Genomic DNA, 18,882 nt, shown 5'->3' with positions numbered 1-18,882 from the left:
TGTAGCACTTTATATTTTCAAATCACAGCTCCCATTGACTTCAGATGTAGCTGTGAGTGCTTAGCATGTGTGCAAATTAAATCTAAGGTCTTACATCAGACACCAGGAAAATAAGGAACCCACAACTGGTGACCATTTGTAAAAAGTTTGATTTCCCAGTGACTTGCCCAGTATCACATAGGAACTCTGCATTAAGGTTGCATGGACAGCCTTAATTCTGGCATATCTTAACTGAGTGCTTGACTTTGCAATCTTAATACTGTTCTTTCAACATAGTTGTGTGTACGTGTGTGTGCATATACAAATTTACTAAGTTTTTAATAAAGCTAATTGAAAAAAAAAACAGCAATCACATCGACACCCAGGAATCAACAGGTTTGGGACCTTTAGATCTACTACATAGACCTCTGTCACTTGAGCTAATGGAGTAACAAATAGAAGTAGAAGATTGTCATCTTCCCTGTGGACGTACGTGAAGCTATTTTCAGACAGCAGAGGAATGGTGAAATAGGAAGTTTTGGCTCCCTTTCAAGCTCTGGAGGGGCTCGTTGACCCAGCTTTGCAGCTTTACCCTTTCTGCCTCATCCCCTCCAAACTGTAACCCCAACTTCCAGTCTCGAGCTTCACAGTCAGTCTCAGTCTCATTCTTATTGCACAGCCAGTCCCAGTTCCCTCCATCCTGTCTCATTGTCCGTTCTTTCTCTCTTCCCCTAAACCCCATCTCTAATTGTCTGCCCCTCCTTTCTACCTACTTTCCCTGTTGGCTCTGGCTCACAGTCATAGTCTCCCTCCTTGCCCCCTCAAGAGATCCTTCTCTCACCCACCTCCTTTCCCCAATTCTACTGTTTCCCAGTTCTGGTCTTCTATGCTAACTCCTCATTTGGTCTTTCTTTACCCCACCCACTGGCAAAAAAACAAAAAAAAAAACAAAAAAAAACATTTTCCCCAGAGTCTGTATCAGGTGCATCTCTACCCCAATATAACGCTGTCCTCAGGAGCCAAAAAATCTTACCATGTTATAGGTGAAACTGCGTCATATTGAACTTGCTTTGATCTGCCAAAGTGCGCAGCCTCACCCCGAATTTGTGTTATATCGGGGTAGAGGTGTAGTTGTATTAAATGCATCTTATCTAAATCCCATACAACTGTGAACACCCATATTTTGTTTGAAAGTGCACCTCAAATCTTATTTCCCATATCTATAAAATCCAGGCGTATACAATAGATCTGCACAATACTTGGTTTCTCGGTTTTACAAAACCATAGATCTGCAGTGTGACATAACTAGAAATTTTCGAACTCTGGGCATTACAATTTGGTAGAAGAATATTTTTGTTTGAATGTTATTTCTAGTAGTAGGAAGCATGACGGATAACATTTTAGTGTAGGTATGGACATACATACATATATATATATATATAAAACACACACACACACACAATTTAAAGCAAAGAGAATGAATGGAATATATTTATAAAATGAAAAAGTGTACAATGCATGCAAGTTCTGTTGATCAGCTATATTAGAATTATTCTAAATAATTCATTATATGAAATAATTGCTAAGTACTGTAGCATTATTGGTATGTATGCAATGAAACAGGGCATTTCTAATGGCCATATCAGCTAGTAAAAACTTCCCAGGTTGAAAAGATTTGGAAAATAGGAGGCCACAGAGGATGTTCTGATGACTTAAAAATAAGCATATCACAATGAACATTTTCAGAGACATACATAGAGTGCTTTTGTTGAAGTAGGAATAGATGTCATGGTTAAAAACCTTTTCCTAATAAAAATGTATTGCAATGTAAGAGAATTAGTTCAAAGGACTCCTTTTGTAACTCTCCGTCACAAAGAATCTGTTTTATTATGATAGCTGCCATCCTGGCAATCAAGTGACAGATTTTACTGTGGGTTTTCAAATGTCTGTTCAATATAGCGCCTCCATTTTTTGAATGTTTTGAGTAGCCCACTGTGTAGCTACTGTTTAAAAAGTAACCTGTCACAGTGGGAGGTTGAAAGGGAATGGGCCTCCAGAAGCATTTAGTGCTTAATGGGTCTACTGCTGTAGTGAAGCAGTGTGCAGAAATAATTCTGATTAGGCTTGGTCAATCAAGCTACAAAATCAGACCTGTCCCTTTTCCATTCAGCTCTAAAATACAGAAAACAATCATTGTTTAAAATACAGTTTTTAGAAGTCCTTGCACTTTTAGTTAAAATACCATTTATTTCTTAACATCATATGACTGATTCTTATACCTCTGGATACTATCAAATGTAGAAGGGATCAAATGGTTAAACTCGGAGAGATTATTTCTTGCGTTTGTGATTTCACTTTAAAAGGAATGAGTAAAACTATAAAATAGTAATTTTGAGAATTGAGTTTTGCATGTATTAAATGATACTAAATGGGAATAATGTTGTATCACATTTGTAGTGTAATAAATAGCTAATTATTTACAGTTTCATGTCAGATAGTACTGTTAAAAACTCTTGCACAGCCACTTATGTGTAATTAAAAAGGAATAACTTTGAATGATAGGATTTTTGCATAATCATCATGTTGTTTTAAAGATATCTATTTGGAAAAAGATAAACAAGACTTGGCTGTTAGCTTTTAATTTCCATTGTTAAAATGTTTTATATTTTTCAGCTAAATAAGACATAGCTTTAGTACTTGTGCAACGTATGTGCAGAGGGGGCACAGTTAAGATACTCTGTTAAGTTTAAGAGGTCATGTGACTGGTCATTGTTGAACCACACAGTATTCTTTGAAGTAGATTATATTACATGTTGGTTGTGCTTTTGTGAAGAAAAGCATTATTCTGAACAGGTCTTGAGAGCTAAATGGGTTTCAGTGGAATTGATAAATAGTTATTGTTGCAAACAAACACTTAACTAATGTTGACAGGATTTTTAGATTTTTACTTGTAAAATAATAGCAAAAGCCATGAAGCTTTTAACTGAAAGTCTCTGCAGCTTGCATTGTTTGATGTTTCAGAAAACAGATGAATGGTATTTAAACCAACGTCTCAGATGTTCCACGTTTCTAAGGAATTATAAAGCTTGAAAAAGAATCACTGTTCTGTACCTATGTTTCCTCAAGGTAATTGCTTGAAAAGCAAAGGTGATTCAGGGATTCATGAGAAGTGACAAGCCATGGCTGCCAACACTATGTATAGTGTAGTCAGCTTTTCTGAACTTTCTTAGTTTATTTTTCAGTATGGATAAATTTACTTTCCGGCACTGGAATCCCATTTGTCTTAAATAGAAGGCTTTGCAAGAATCCACATCTCAGGCACGGTGAACAGAAAATTGAGAGCTACTCCATTTCGCAATTCATACAGCAAAATGCGAGGGCAAAGTGAAAGCAGGTCTCTGAGTTAAGAGAAGCAAATCACCATCAGTTGCTTAGGGGAAAATACTGGATGGGGGAAGATCTGGATAGAAGTGCTTGTTGACTGAACTGGTTTTAGTATTTATGTACTGCGTAAAAGCAGGAGGAGCTAGAGAGATTCTGTTTTTTTAGATAGAAAGTCAGTTACTGTTTAACCTTCCCCCCATCCGCCCCCAAGCAATGTACATCATTTTACATCATTTTAAAGGTTCAAGCAACTAAGCAGATTTTTGCTCGCTTTTAAATAAATACAGGGAACTGTTTAACCCCTATTGTATTGACACAAAGCCTGTGCTGATCACACAGTGAAGCCTGGGAGGTGCAAGCATAATGTGATTGGCTGTTTAAAACTGTCCTCTTTTTATACATTTCTGCAAACAGTCCAGCAACAGCAGGGTTCAGCAGCACACGGTTTTGTCAGCAGGATTACAACGTGAGGGAGGGAATTTTACCAACTTACCATTTTTTAATAAGAAAATGTAAAGAGGCAAATAATTACATCTGTAAGGTAATATTCTTCAGCTACCTTTTGTACACAATTTTGTTCCTCTTTGATCAATTTAGTAAGATAGATTTGTGCATCTAGTACTGTATCAGCTTGTTTGGTTTATTAAAATATGAGAAATGTGAGGAAGTTGAGTTTATAGCTCTGAGGATGAGGTTAAAAATCTCTTTTGTGCAATTAATTTTATATATTTGATTAAATGTTCTAGAAGTTGAAATCCACACCACTCTAACTTTGTTAAATTGTGTAGAATGGCTTGAACTGGTAGCATAGTGAAGCCTAGATATAATTAAATGCAGTGTGCTAGAAAGTCTTTAGACTGATTTTAATGCTGATTTCTGGGAAAATAGATCCATTATTTTAACGCTTATATCATGTGGTATAGAACTGTTTCTGAAATATCATAAACTTGTTTATTTTTCTTAAAGAATTTTACAGTGCTGAAAGTTTACTTTCATGAAAAAAGTAAACTTTTTTTCCAGTTACAAATTTACCGTGTTAGTTTAAAATGAGTTTTGGGGGTATTCCCTGGTTATTATTCTTCCAGAATGAATATTTGAGGAGGATCTAAGTAACAGAGTACTATGTGTACACGAGAAGAAAAAGTGTTTATCACTCACTGATTCTTCTGCTCCTGTTTCATTAAACAGAGAGGAGCATGTTCACTCCTCTCTAAATACTGACATGTGACAGTTCTGTGATAAAAATGCCTATAACGACTGTTAGATTTTTGCATATAATCCTCTTTAGAAAATGCTTGGGAAAAAATTCCTGTCAGAAAAATGAATTTTGGTTTTCGAAATCTGAGACCACAATGTAGTCTAGGGTGCTGTATCTAGCCTAAGAAATCCTGCTGTATAAATATCTGTACTAGTATATCCCAGAGAAATATGATTTTACTCGCACACTCCAAGGCAGAGCAAAATATCTTTTAAAAAACAAATTAACAATTTTAGTCTGGCTCATGTTTACTATACATTCAGATCCAGATAAGCAAAGCTGAATGTCATATTTTAAGACCTTTTCCTCACTGATTGTATCTATGCCTTTTTCACATGCACTTAAATCAGCTGAGATCTATGAATTTTTTTTCTTTCTCTGTATTTTGGAACTTTAAAAAAAGTTTGAGCTTTTGTGTGTGTGTGTTTGTGTGGGAGGGGGAATTGAAGAGGAATTGAAATAGATATACTGTGCTGTATCTTAGCACTGTAGATCAAATTGCTGTCAGCTGATACTAAAATAACTATGAAATGTCATTGAGTTTAACTGGGGTACTACATTCTCTGTCAGTTTCATTACAATCTAATTTATATTATAAAACCCCACTATAAATGGGTGCCAATCTAATTTTGAATTGCACTAAGTGATTAGGAAGTCTTTTGGTCAGCTCATCATATATATTTCACTTAAGTAAAAGCTACTCTTTATAACAGACTTTCATTTGTTGTAACAGTTTACAGTTTGGCTCCTCTGCTTGATCATAGTATGCCTACCTTTAAAGTCTGTAATATACCAAAAAGGACTGATTTGGTTATTATGTTATCACGTTATTTGCAAATAGACCACTGAAACTTTGAAAACATTTATATTTAAAAAGTCATCAACATCATAAACATCATAAAGTAGTATTAAACTCTATCACACTCCACTGTTGCTCCATTTATAATTGAATGAGAAGCATACTCTGTGGTATCTGAGTGCCTTGAAAGTCCAAGATATACACTGTAACATACTTAAAACCACCTTCACCAAACAAGGACACTCATTGTTTCCACCAGATGAGTAGATCGCATCATGGAATGGGCCCCCAAATACCCCTAGAGAACCAGCTTCAGTTCAGAAATAAAACCACCCATACTTGATGGGGACCCCATCCGCAAATAAATATTTCCTGAATTCCCACTTCTGGCCTTCAAACAACCCCCAACCTCTCCAAGCTCAACAGCAGACGCAAAGTGCCCTCAAAGTAGGCCACACCAACTCACAGCAGCACCAGACCCTGTACAAACTTCAAAAACTGCAGACACATCTCCACTGCTACAGTGGTTAACCTCCTCCACAACACACCTTTCAAGATCCATGGGTCTTAAACAAGCCTATCACAACATGTGGTGTGCCTCATCCAGTGTACTAAATACCCCAGCAATAACTATCTGGGTGAAACCAGATAATCACTATGCTCTTGAATGAACTCTCACAGGGAAATGACAGAAGACAAAAACACCCTAACACCTGTGTGTGAACACTTTTTACAAAGCTGTCCCTCTACATCTGACCTACCAGTCCTCATTCTCAAAAGAAACCTGCACAGTGCTTTCAAAAGATGAACCTGGGAGCTTAAATTCATAAATCTGCTAAACATTAAAAATCATGGACTGAACAGAGACACTGGATTTACAATTTGTACTCCACTAACCCCCTCTATTTGTCCTATGACTGTAAAGGTGTTAACGAACCACTTTACCATAAATGGTCCCTTACAGTATGTCCTGATTGCTTATCCTAAACAATCTGTCCCACCTTGTGTTTTGCTGTGACTCTGAAAGCACCTTTCTCAGATCTGAAGAAGAGCTCTGGGAGGCATGAAAGCTGGTCTCTGTCACCAACAGAAGTTGGTCCAATGAAAGATATTACCTCACCCACCTTGTCTGTCTTAAACAAAACTGATATTTGAGTTTTAGAATCTAGAGAGCCACTTTATTATTAAACTAAATTGTAGGGAGCTATAAACTAATTATGATTTGACATCCAACTCCTAACATCATGTTATAAGATGCTTATCTGGCCCTTTTGTGAAAGAGTATTTCTTCCTTGAAAGACTCCCTAAAAATTACATGTTCACAATTTGTAACTTTATATTAAACAAAAGAAAGTTTAACTGTAGCTTAGACAACAAATTCTGTGTTTAGGCTGTATGAGTCAGAGGCTAGCTCCTGTTTAAAGTCATGTATCTTGGTGAGTCATGCCTGGTGATCGCTGATATAAGTAGCTGGGGCTTTAAGGGAAAATTAATATATTCAGAGTGCCAACTATATTACTGAGAACATTAATGACAGTGAGTCTGAAGATGAAGGAGACTTGGAGAAGCAGAAAAAAATAACTAATATGCAATGTTACTCCCTGTCATTTTCATCCATTTCTAAGTACCACCAAGGCTGGATTAAGGCAGAGACTTTAGAGGCTGCAGCCCAGAGTTCCGGTTCAAGGGGGGGCCCCGCAAAAATAAATCACAGGCAGCAATCCCCAACTCTGAGATGCTAAAACCCCTGTGGTGCAGCGGGGCGCTCAGATAGGCTGCCTGCATGCTGTGGCCCCACACTGTTCTCGGAAGTGGCTGACTGCTAGCACGTCTCTGCAGCCCCTAGTGGGAGGACGGGGAAGGCTTCTCTGTGCGCTACCCTCACCGCCAGCACCACCTTCACTGCTCCCATTGTCCTCTTCCCCACCAGGAGCCACAGAGATGTGCTAGCAGGCAGCCGCTTCCGGGAACAGAGTGGGACTGTGGCAGGCAGCCTGCCTGAGCCCTGCTGCACTGCCGGCCAGGAACAGCCTGTGGTAAGCACCTCACGGCAGAGTCTACACTCACACCGCCTCCTCCATCCCAATCTCCTGCCCCAGATCAGAATCCCCCTCCTGCACCAAACTACCTCCCAGGAAAAAGATTTGTATACAGGGGCCTACAAAATCTAATAGCCCTGGGCCCACAGGAGAGTTAATCCAGTCCTGAGTACCACAATAACAATAATTTTAAAATTTAAATATCTTAATAGAATCAACGTTAGCTATAGGCCTCAGGAAGTTAAATTATATTACTTTTTGATATTGTATGTTTTTCTTTATTATTAATGAAATGATCAGAGAATGGTTATACCAGGCTAGAGCATGTGCTGGTTAGTTGTAGTATATATTTATCTGCCCTATGTCATCATGAATTAACCAATTTACACAAAACACACCAAGAAGATGCCATTCATAATGAAGCGATGCTGTTCTACATTGAGATCAAAACAAACTGTAGCGGACAAACCTACGGAAGTATCAACTATCACCTCAACCTGTTCTGAATTTGGACTAAAAAGAGAAGGTTTGATCCAACAGACCTCTTCTGGAGGGTCTTCTATTGTCCTGGCATGGGTGAAAAAGAAAGCTCAATAGAGGCAAAAAAGTTTCTCACCCTTAAGGTGGATTAACTTTCCACTTCAGCTGTGGAATCATTAGGCTAATGGACTGAAATAAATAGATTTGCCCATGTACTGGATTTGGTCATAATTACTTATCACTCAAAAATACAATAATATTTTAGATAAACTTCTGAGGATCTCCATAAAAAATGTTAGCATCTTGGAACAAATGAAATCCTGATATCTTATTATTGGTTTTATTTACTGTTTATATTGTGAAAAGACTCAAAGACCCCAATTAGCATTAGGGTCTATTGTGCTCAGTATTGTTCTAAACAAAAAGAAAAACAGAGACAGTTCTTGCCCCAAAGAGCTTACAATCTAAAATGAGAGGGAGGGTAGAGGATTTAATACTTCTATCTATCCTCCCTCTCACCTCTCTTCAATTGAAATCAATGGGCATTATGCACCTAGATGCTTTTGAAAATACCACTGCGCACTTATAAATGTTTAGGTGTCTGAATACTGACACTTTCCCTTACACACTTTTGGCTCCCCTTTAAAAATAATAAATTGAGGAATGTGGGGTAGTTACAGGAGAAGGTGAGTAAGTAGGACTGAGGGAGTGCAAGAAGGGAAAGAACACAGGGGCACAGATTGGATGGGGAATGGAGAGAGGAAAGAGATATGAGGAGGAGGTGGTGGAGGGCAGGAAGCGTGAAACCAGCACAGGAGGAACTGAGATGAGGAGAAATAGGAGGATGTTGCAGCAAGCAGCCAAGCAACAGATCAAAAATCATATCCAGAGTGCAAACTGCAAAAAGCAGCCTTCTGGGAGATGGTAAAAGGCCACAGATCTGAGTCTCTCCACTGCTGCTGTTACTGCTTTCAACTCCAGGTGTTGCTTGAAAAGTTTCTGCTACTGCTGAGGACTGGCTCTCCCCTGGGAGGTTCTGCTGTACTTTCACCAGCCCATGTAAATGGGTAAAGTGAGGAGAATAACCTTATCCCAGAGGGAGGAGTTCTCACACTGAATTCCAAGTTAGAGGATGAGTTAACACACAAACCATGCTTTTTTTTAAAGGTCTAATGCATACATTTCAACAGGGCCGGCTCTAGACATTTCCCTGCCCCAAGCACGGCTGCACACCGCGGGGGGCACTCTGCCACTCGCCGGTCCCGCGGCTCCGGTGGACCTCCTGCAGGCGTCCCTGTGGAGGGTCCGCTGGTGCCACGGCTCTGGTGAACCTCCTGCAGGCGTGCCTGCGGATGCTCCACCGGAGCTGCGGGACCAGCAGACCCTTCACAGGCATGCCTGCGGAAGGTCCACTGCAGAGCGCCCCCCGCGGCATGCCGCCCCAAGCACGCACTTGGCGCACTGGGGCCTGGAGCCAGCCCTGCATTTCAGCAATAGTGGCCAGTGTAGGGCCCAATCGTGCAAACCCTAAGGTATTTGAGTAGTCTTTCTGAAGTCAGTAGGACTATGTACACTAGTAAATATGTGCACTTGCATATGTATTTGTAGAATTACCACCTTTGTACATTGAATTGACACATACTTGCTGAGTACTTTTCTTTTGCCTTATTCATAAGCATCTGGTGTTGGCCACTGACAGAGACGTGATACTGAACTAGACAGGCCAGTGGTCTAATTGGATGTGGCAGTTCTTCTTCTAGTGCTGGTCCCTATATGTAATTCCACTGTGGGTATGTGTATGCTCCATGGAGCTGAGACTGGAGATTTCTAGCAAGTAGTGTCCATTATTCTGCACCTGCATAGTTCTCCTCATGTTCCATACTGAAGGTATAAGGGGTGATACAGACCGATCCCTCTCCAGGTCCTTCTTACTGCTTCATGGCGCTGACTGCTGAGTCATCGTCCCCCGGTGTCTGGAACTGATCATCTTCAGCGTATTGTCCTGTAAATATTTATAACTTTTATGTTGTTATCATTAGATGGATAGTTAGAATCCCCATGCTGGGGAATTTTCCAGTCCTTTGGCATGAGTCTGAGATTATGCCCAGATTCCCAGACTTTAAAAATTGTGTCTCCTCCTCCTCTTCCTTTCTGGTCAGCAGTGACCACCAGCACTGCTCAGAAAAACTCCTCTCTCCGATAAGTGCAGTATACATATCTCTTTTCCCAGCTGAATGCAGCAGGTATGAGACCTCTGACTTTGGAGGCACCTAATGGAGTGTGCCATGAGGTCTCAGTTGGATCCAGGCCAGGGAGACCTCCCCTCTCCCCGAGTACATCAGTTTGAGACATCAAGAAGTACACCTCCTAGTCCAGTGTCCAATTCAGGAAAAGATATGGCCAGGGGTGGCTCTAGACATTTCGCCGCCCCAAGCAAGGCGGCATGCCGCGGGAGGCGCTCTGCCGGTCGCCGGTTCCTCGGCTCCGGTGGACCTCTCCCGCAGGCATGCCTGCGGAGGGTCTGCTGGTCCCTTCGGCTCCACCGAAGCCGCAGAGGACCAGTGGACCATCTGCAGGCACTCCTGCGGGAGGTCCACCGGAGCCGCCTGCCGCCCTCTTGGTGACCACTTGGCGTGTTGGGGTCTGGAGCCGCCCCTGGGTGCGGCTAGAGTGAAGGACCCTTCGTCTGGGCCTTCTCATGGGAGTAAGAGGCACTCTCATAGACATAACAGTAGAGCCTCTTCTAGATCTTCTAAGAGAACGCCTCAACTCTGTCCAGGTTAGGTAACTCTTCATGCCCAGGAAACAAGGACTTAGGTCCTCCTGAGCCTCGTGATCATGATCAGAAGTCTCATAAGCGCAAGGTGTCAGGGGCCAGACCAGCTAGGACCTGCTGCTGGCCTGTTCCTTGACTAACTTTGCTGTAGGCAACCACTGATCGTGGCTGCATTGCTTTGGAACTGACAAAATAGCCATGGACCCTGATTGGCTACTGGTGTAGCAGCCTTGCTTATAAGCCTAGCCTACATAGCAGATCAGCTGCAGCTCGCTCAACAGTACCACAGTCACAGCTGCATTTGCACTTGTTCCAGCCCTGTTACAATCTGCTTCCACTTCCTGCTCTGCTCTGCTCAAGTCCCTGTTCCCCTCTACCTTCTGGCTTTGATCCTCTGGCTTACAACTCGGGTTGACCCTCTGATTCTGACATTTGGCTTCTGTCTCTCGAATACTGATCCTTGGCTCTGCCTGTGCCTATGAGTTTGGTTGAACCTTTCAGCTCTGGCATTCAGCTTCTGTACTGACCCTTGGCTAATTCCTGAACTCTTGCAACTCTGGACCTGGTTATAGCCAGTAGGCTGAACTCCCATTTCAACCACTAGGCCTGATGACTTATGGCCCAGTCGGCTACAGTTTGAGCAGCCTAATACAAAAACTAGCAGCCCACTTCATCAGCATGGACCCTACTCGGACCAATTTTTCTCTGGTGGAGCTGATGGAGGCCATACAGAGGGCACAGATGTCTACTATGTAGGTGCAGGATGAGGCCCTACAAGCCCAAGCAGCTTCATTGGCAACCCTGACTCTGGCCTCTTGGGAGCTGAAGGTCTCACTCCCAGATAACTTTAGTGGTAATCATGGTCAGTTCTGAGGTTTCCTAAAGCAGTTCCTGTTCCTCTCCTTGCTATTGTTCTCCACTGACCAGGTTTGAGTAGGGATCATCATAAGTCTGCTCATTGAGGAGGACTTGGCTAGGAAGGCCCCTTCCTGGGCCTGTTGGAGCAGTTCATTCAGGCCATGTCGGTTATCCTCAGTGATCCCTCCACTGCACCTAAACCACTGAAGCCATCCTGCGAACACTAAGGCAAGAGTATCAGTCAGCTGCCCAATATGATGCTGAATTCCATCATATCTCCTGTGACACCAAGTGGAATGAGGCTGTGCGGCATCATCAGTTTTGGATTGGGGGTGAATGATGATATAAAAGACAAGCTGGCTCAGGCTGAGTCTCTGACCGATCCTGACAACCTCATTGACCTACGTATCAGAATTGATTACCTCCTTACTGTGCGATGCCATGAACGTGACCCTGATGATGCCCTAGCTTTTGACTCCATCAGCTGCACACCATACTCCAGGACGTGTGAATCGATCAAGCCTGTCCACTCCTGTCTGAGGCTGAGAAGCACCGCCATCAAACTTTAGGCCTGCACCTGTATTGTGGGGGCAGTAGATGCTTCACCTAGTGATGCCCTGCAAAGGTCATACCAGTTTCAGCATTGGGAAACATCGAGCCCCAGCCCCAATAAGGGGGGCTGGTCTGGTCTGGTCCTCCCCCCTTCAGAGACTCTTGACCTCCACAAGCCTCTGTCAGGATGGCAGCAACTACAAATCCACCTTTGATCCATCTCTGACTGCCATTGCAGCTTCTACTCCCAACAAGCCCAGCAGTCCACCTAGAGGCTCTGGTCTACTTGGGGACCTCAGCTAATTTTATAGACCAGGATGTGGCTAAGACCAGAGGATCCCTGCCATGCGTAAGAATTCCCCAGATCTGGCAGAAAGCATTGATGGGTTGCTCCTAGCTTTGGGGCTGGTCACCCACTGTACCACCCCCGTAGAGGTCATTACCCTCCAGGAGCATCAGGATACCCTTCAGTTCCAGTTATTTCAGACTCCCTACTCTCTGATCATCCTGGGAATGCCCTGGTTTGCTGTCCATAACCCCTCTAGCTGTTGGCAAAAAGGGACATTCTGTGTTTGCTCCCAGTACTGCCAGTGATTCTGACATGTTGAGGCCAAAGAGAGAACTGGTATCCTCATGCCATTGTTTGGGAAATCCCTGCTGCCAGGAAGGGCCCCATGGGAGTTGGGTGTGCCCCTGACTTTCCTGACTGCCATTATCAAAATGCCTCGCAAGCAGCATAACCTTGCAGATGTATTTGATTAGGGAAATGTAGACTACCTGCCCTTGCACTGCAAATACAACTGCCCAATTGACCTTCAGCCAGGTGCCAAAATTCCCTTAGGTCTCATGTACACCCTTATCGAAACAGAGCTCCAGGTCCTTTGCATCTGCCTGCAAGAGAATCTCCAGAAGGGGTTTATTCAGCCATCCAACTTTCAAACAGGGATCCCAGTTTTCCTTGTTAAAAAGGATGATTCCCTGTGGGCCATCCATTAACTGCCACACCCTCAGTAATGTGATAATTTGGAACCATTAGGCACTTCCCTTTGTTCATGAATTCCTAGACTAATTATTCTGTGCCTGAATTTTTACAAAGTTTGATTTCCGCAAAGTAGGTATGAGAAGGAGATGAATGGAAAACCACTTTCTGCACCAGTGTGGACACTTTGAATACCTGTAAAAACAGCAAGAGTCCTGTGGCACCTTATAGACTAAGGCCATGTCTACATCTAAAATTTTGCAGCGCTGGTAGTTACAGCTGTATTAGTACAGCTGTATAGGGCCAGCGCTGCAGAGTGGCCACACTTACAGCAACCAGCGCTGCAAGTGGTGTTAGATGTGGCCACACTGCAGCGCTGTTGGGCGGCTTCAAGGGGGGGTTCGGGGAACGGGAGAGCAAACCGGGAAAGGAGACCAGCTTCGCCGCGGTTTGCTCTCGCGTTCCCCGAACCCCCTGCAAACCGCAGGGAAGGAGACCTGCTTGCTCGGGGAACGGGAGAGCAAACCGCGGCGAAGCTGGTCTCCTTTCCCGGTTTGCTCTCGCGTTCCCAGAGCCACCCAGCAAACGGCAGGGAAGGAGACCTGCTTGCTCGGGATTCCGGGAACGAGAGAGCAAACCGGGAAAGGAGACCCGCTTCGCCGCGGTTTGCTCTCGCGTTCCCGAACCCCCTGCAAACCGCAGGGAAGGAGACCTGCTTGCTCGGGGAACGGGAGAGCAAACCGCGGCGAAGCTGGTCTCCTTTCCCGGTTTGCTCTCGCGTTCCCGGAGCCACCCAGCAAACCGCAGGGAAGGAGACCTGCTTGCTCGGGGTTCCGGGAACGAGAGAGCAAACCGGGAAAGGAGACCCGCTTCGCCGCGGTTTGCTCTCGCGTTCCCGAACCCCCTGCAAACCGCAGGGAAGGAGACCTGCTTGCTCGGGGAACGGGAGAGCAAACCGCGGCGAAGCTGGTCTCCTTTCCCGGTTTGCTCTCTCGTTCCCCGAACTGCCGAGCAAGCGGTTCTCCTTCCCTGCGGTTTGCAGGGTGGCTCCGGGAATGAGAGAGCAAACCGCGGCAAAGCTGGTCTCCTTTCCCGGTTTGCTCTCTCGTTCCCGGAACCCCGAGCAAGCAGGTCTCCTTCCCTGCGGTTTGCAGGGTGGCTCCGGGAACGCGAGAGCAAACCGCGGCAAAGCTCGTCTCCTTTCCCGGTTTGCTCTCTCGTTCCCCGAACCGCCGAGCAAGCGGTTCTCCTTACCTGCTTGCTCGGGTTCCGGGAACGAGAGAGCAAACCGGGAAAGGAGATCAGCTTGATTACCAGAGGCTTCCTCCTTCCACGGAGGTCAAGAAAAGCGCTGGTAAGTGTTTACATTGGATTACCAGCGCTGGATCACCAGCGCTGGATCCTCTACACCCGAGACAAAACGGGAGTACGGCCAGCGCTGTAAACAGGGAGTTGCAGCGCTGGTGATGCCCTGCAGATGTGTACACCTTCAAAGTTGCAGCGCTGTAACTCCCTCACCAGCGCTGCAACTTTCTGATGTAGACAAGCCCTAACAGAAGTTTTGGAGCATGAGCTTTTGTGGGTGAATACCCACTTCGTTGGATGCATGTGGGGTTCCCTATTTTTTCAAGCAACCAAGCACAACAGAACCAGCACATATGGAGTGTCGTAGAAGGGTTTCCCTAAAACTGCCTGTATGCCAAGTCAGAGAACTGCCACTTCAACTGAGACACAATAGAGTTTCTTGGCTACATCATCTCCCCATTACCAACTGGGAAGCACACAGGGACAACCTAGGGGTTCAGTGTTCTTTTTGAGGCTTCACCAATTTCTATAGGTGGTTCATCAAGGCTTTCTCCAGGGTGGTCACCCCAATCACAGCCTTCCTGTAAAAGAGAACTTGTTATTCTTGGTCCCCAGACAAGCAAGCAGCTTTGAGCACCTAAGCAGAAATTCCTCTATGTGTAGAAGTGGTCAGTCTGTGGAAAACTGATGTATCATCAACCACATCACTGTCTCAGCAATGTACCTCTCAAGATCCCAGAATTTAGTGCAGACAGCCTCAGCAGGCATTTTGCCACAGACCATGAATGGGAATTACGCAGTTCAGTAGTCAACATCATTTCATTCAGTGGGGAATCCCTACAAGAGACCTGTTTGCCTCCCAGACAAACTGAAAGTGCTGCATATACTGTTACAGGGGAGCTCAGGGCCAAGTGTCCAGTGGCGATGCTATCCTGCTTCCTTGGACAGACTGCCTAAACTATGTCTTTCCTTCTATCCCACTTCATTGAGTATTGCAGAAGATTTGACAGCGCAGAGCATGAGCCATTCTCATTGCACCAAGATGGCCCAGGCAGTTCTCGGTTCTTCTGCACATGTCTGCCTGACTGTCAATCAGCATTCATTCCTTCCCAGGCCTCTTGACTCGAGAGAACAGCAAGATCAGACATCGCAATCTGGAAATTCATCACATCACAACTTGGTATGTGGACATGTTGGACCTGGAATGTTCTTGTTCCCAGAATGTGCTGGCTGTTTTTACTCATAGTAGAAAGGATTCCACAAGAAAATGTTACCTTGCTAAGTGGAAGCACTCTCTATCTGGGCCAAGTGGCGCTCTGAATATCTCTTGAGTCAATGGGTATCCCTAATATCTTAAATTACTTCCTTATCCTTAAGGAGTTGGGCCTTTCTCTTAGCTCAGTACAGATGCACCCAACTGCAGTCAGCACATGTCACCCTCCATCAGATGGCTACTATGTCTTTATTCACCCAATCACCTCCAGATTCTTAAAGGGCTGAATTAGAGCGTTCCCACCAGTAATGAAACCACCCCTCAATGGGAGCTTAATTTAGTGGTTTCAATACTCATCAAGCCACCCTTTGAACCTCTGGCTATCTGTTTGATGTTTCACCTGTCTATGAAAGTTCCCTTCCTTGTTGCCATCAACTCACCCAGACGGATAGTGAGCTGGGTCGGCAGTGGTGGGCAACCTGTGGTCCATGGCCTGCTAGGGTAATCCACTGGGAGGCTGCGAGACACTTTGTTTAGATTGGCCATCCACAGGCACGGCCGCCTGCAGCTCCCAGTGGCTGCAGTTTGCTGTTCCTGGCCAGTGTGAGCTGTGGGAAGCGGTGCGGCCCTGTGGACGGTCAGTGTAAACAAACTGTCTCGCGGCCCACCAACAGATTACCCCTGACGGGCCCCAGGTTGCCACCACTGCCCTAGTGTCAAACCCTGATTGCACTATATTTAGAGTCTCACTGTGACTGCACCTGAAATTCATCCCTAAAGTAATTTTGGAATTCCACATAAATTGGCCTGCCCACTTACCTGAGTTATTTCCAAAGCCCCACACCTCCGGTGTAGAAAGAAAACTTTGTTGCCTTGACGTGAGATGAGCTTTGGTCTCTTACCTACAAATCAAACAGTCACTTATGTTGTTCCTGGCCATACTACAATGAATCCAAGGGCAAGCTGTTTCCTCTCAGAAGATCTCCAAGTGAATTTCTGGTTGCTTCCTACCTTATCAACTGGCATAGATTCTTCTATGCCACAAGGCGTAGAAGGGATAGCCTCACCAGCACAAGGGATAGCCTCACCGTATGAGAGCACAGCAGCCTCAGTAGCATCACTCCAAGAAGTACCTCTGCTTGACATTTGGAAGGCAGCAGCATGGAGTTTCAGCCACACATTTGTGTGACATTACACCAGGGGTAGGCAACCTATGGCACATGTGCCGAAGGTGGCACACAAGCTGATTTTCAGTGGCAGTCACACTGCTCAGGTCCAGGGGTCTCTGCATTTTAATTTAATTTTAAATGAAGTGTCTTAAACCTTTTAAAAATCTTATTTACTTTACATACAACAAAAGTTTAGTTATATATTCTAGACTTATAGAAAGGGACCTTCTAAAAATGTTAAAATGTATGACTGGCACACAAAACCTTAAATTAGAGTGAATAAATGAAGACTTGGCACACCACTTCTGAAAGGTTGCCGACCTCTTGGTCCAAGACTCTTCCACTGACATATCATTTGGGATGGGTGTTCTGCAAGCAGCCTTACTGCTTGCATACTTTCATCCTCCTCTCTTAATAGTGTTTGCAAGTAACCCACAGTGGAATACACATAGGGACCAGCACTCAGGAGGGAAAGGGAAATTACTTACCCTGTGTAAGCGGAGTTCTTTCAGATGTGTGATACTTATCTGTATTCTACTACCTGCTCTCCTTCCCCTCTGCTTTGGATTTTCTCTCATTCATAGTAAGAGGATGAAATGGAGAGGCATCGGCCTACATTGCCCCCTATACCCTTGGTACAGAGCACAAGAGGAGCAGCTGCTCAGACATAGAGCTGTGGACACTACTTACTAGCAATCTCTGGTTTCAGGCACATGGAGTACATGCATACCCACCGTGGAATACACATAGGGAACACACATCTTGAAGAACTCCACTTCTTCCTCGATTGCTTGCAAATGTCCATTCAAATGTAGATGTGTGCCTGCCTCGAGCACAGTTGCCGGATTTTTTTCCCTTAGTGGTATCTGTTGGGTTGGCTCCAGTGCTCCCTGGTGCCACATGCTCATAGCGCTAGTACAGGGGGCCCCACCGAGACCACGCCCCTTCAGTTCTGAAAGCAGCGCAGGAGTAAAGGTGGCAATATCTTGACCCCCATATAATAACCTTGCGACCCCCACCCCCACGACCCACTTTTGTTGAGACCCTCAGTTTGAGAAAACTCTGGTTCTTCTTCGAGTGATTGCTCATATGCATTCCAGTCAAGTGTGCGCGCGCGCCACATGCACGTTCGTCGGAAGACTTTTTTACCCTAGCAACACTCGGCGGGTCGGCTGGGCGCCCCCTGGAGTGGCGCCGCTATGGCACCGGATATATACCCCAGCCGACCCGGCCACCCTTCAGTTCCTTCTTACCGCCTGTGTCAGTCGTTGGAACAGTGGAGTGCAGCTTAGCTGACCTCCACCTTCCCTAGTTACTCGTAGTTTCTTGTTGTTATCGTGTACCTAGTTATTGTTCTTGTAGATATAGATAGATTTAGTTGTAAGTTCTTACATTAATAGTATAGTTAGTTTAGTACTACTTAGTGGGGTTCGGGAAGCAGCCCCTTCCCCACACCCAGTGCCGGAGCTCATGCCCAGCTCACTGGGTTTTAAACCGTGCTCGCCCTGTCACAGGCCGATGCCAACACGACTCCTGTTTGAAGTGCCTCGGGGAATCGCACTTAACAGCTAAGTGCCCTATTTGCAAAGCTTTCAAGACGTGAACTAAAAAGAAGCGGGACATCAGACTAAAACAGCTTCTCATGGAGGTGGCCTTGACACTGCCACCTTTGGCACCGAGCGCCAGTCAGTCAGTGAGCAGAGGCACTCCTATGGCACCGGATCGCACTGGTACGCCTAAAGACTCTCGGCACCGGCCGCCACCGGCACCGAAGTTGACTACATGTCGCTCCCTCTCCCCGAGGTCGAAGAAGGCCAAGACTCCTGCTGCTTTGGCACTGCCCACGCCGCAGCCAGAGAGTGCGCCCAGTTCGGACCGCCTGGCGCCGATATCCACCGCGGCACTGACTAAACCGGCACCTTTGATTCCAGTCCCACAAGGGCCGTTGAGTCCGGCGCCTAATAGCTCCCCAGCGCGTGCTGCGGTAGAGTTCACCATGCCATCCACGCCAGAGGCGTACTCAGCGGCGAGAGACTTAATCGCCTTAACGGACTCGGCACTGCCTCTACCCCCGGCACTGCCGGTGAGGGA

General features: G+C 45.2%; 1 protein-coding gene across 32 annotated transcripts in view; it reads left to right on the top strand.

Moving 5' to 3' along the window:
* The window catches only part of NRCAM (neuronal cell adhesion molecule), a 356,777-nt gene that overhangs the window by 127,022 nt on the left and 210,873 nt on the right, over nucleotides 1–18,882 (top strand). The window contains exons 1-2 of one of the 32 annotated variants that reach the window (XM_030548967.1): nucleotides 3,791–3,904; nucleotides 7,351–7,456. The exons of 30 other annotated variants lie outside the window; for them this stretch is intronic. The gene's annotated coding sequence lies outside the window, so the exon portion shown is untranslated. Of the gene's footprint in view, nucleotides 1–3,790; nucleotides 3,905–7,350; nucleotides 7,457–18,882 lie in introns of those variants that run through there. One more of the 32 variants, XM_030548966.1, reaches the window with a different exon arrangement.

The sequence above is a fragment of the Gopherus evgoodei genome, chromosome 1, assembly GCF_007399415.2.
Source record: "Gopherus evgoodei ecotype Sinaloan lineage chromosome 1, rGopEvg1_v1.p, whole genome shotgun sequence".
NCBI classification, from domain to species: domain Eukaryota; kingdom Metazoa; phylum Chordata; order Testudines; family Testudinidae; genus Gopherus; species Gopherus evgoodei.
Note: the sequence above shows the minus strand (reverse complement) of the source record. Positions and strands in the feature narration are given on the sequence as shown.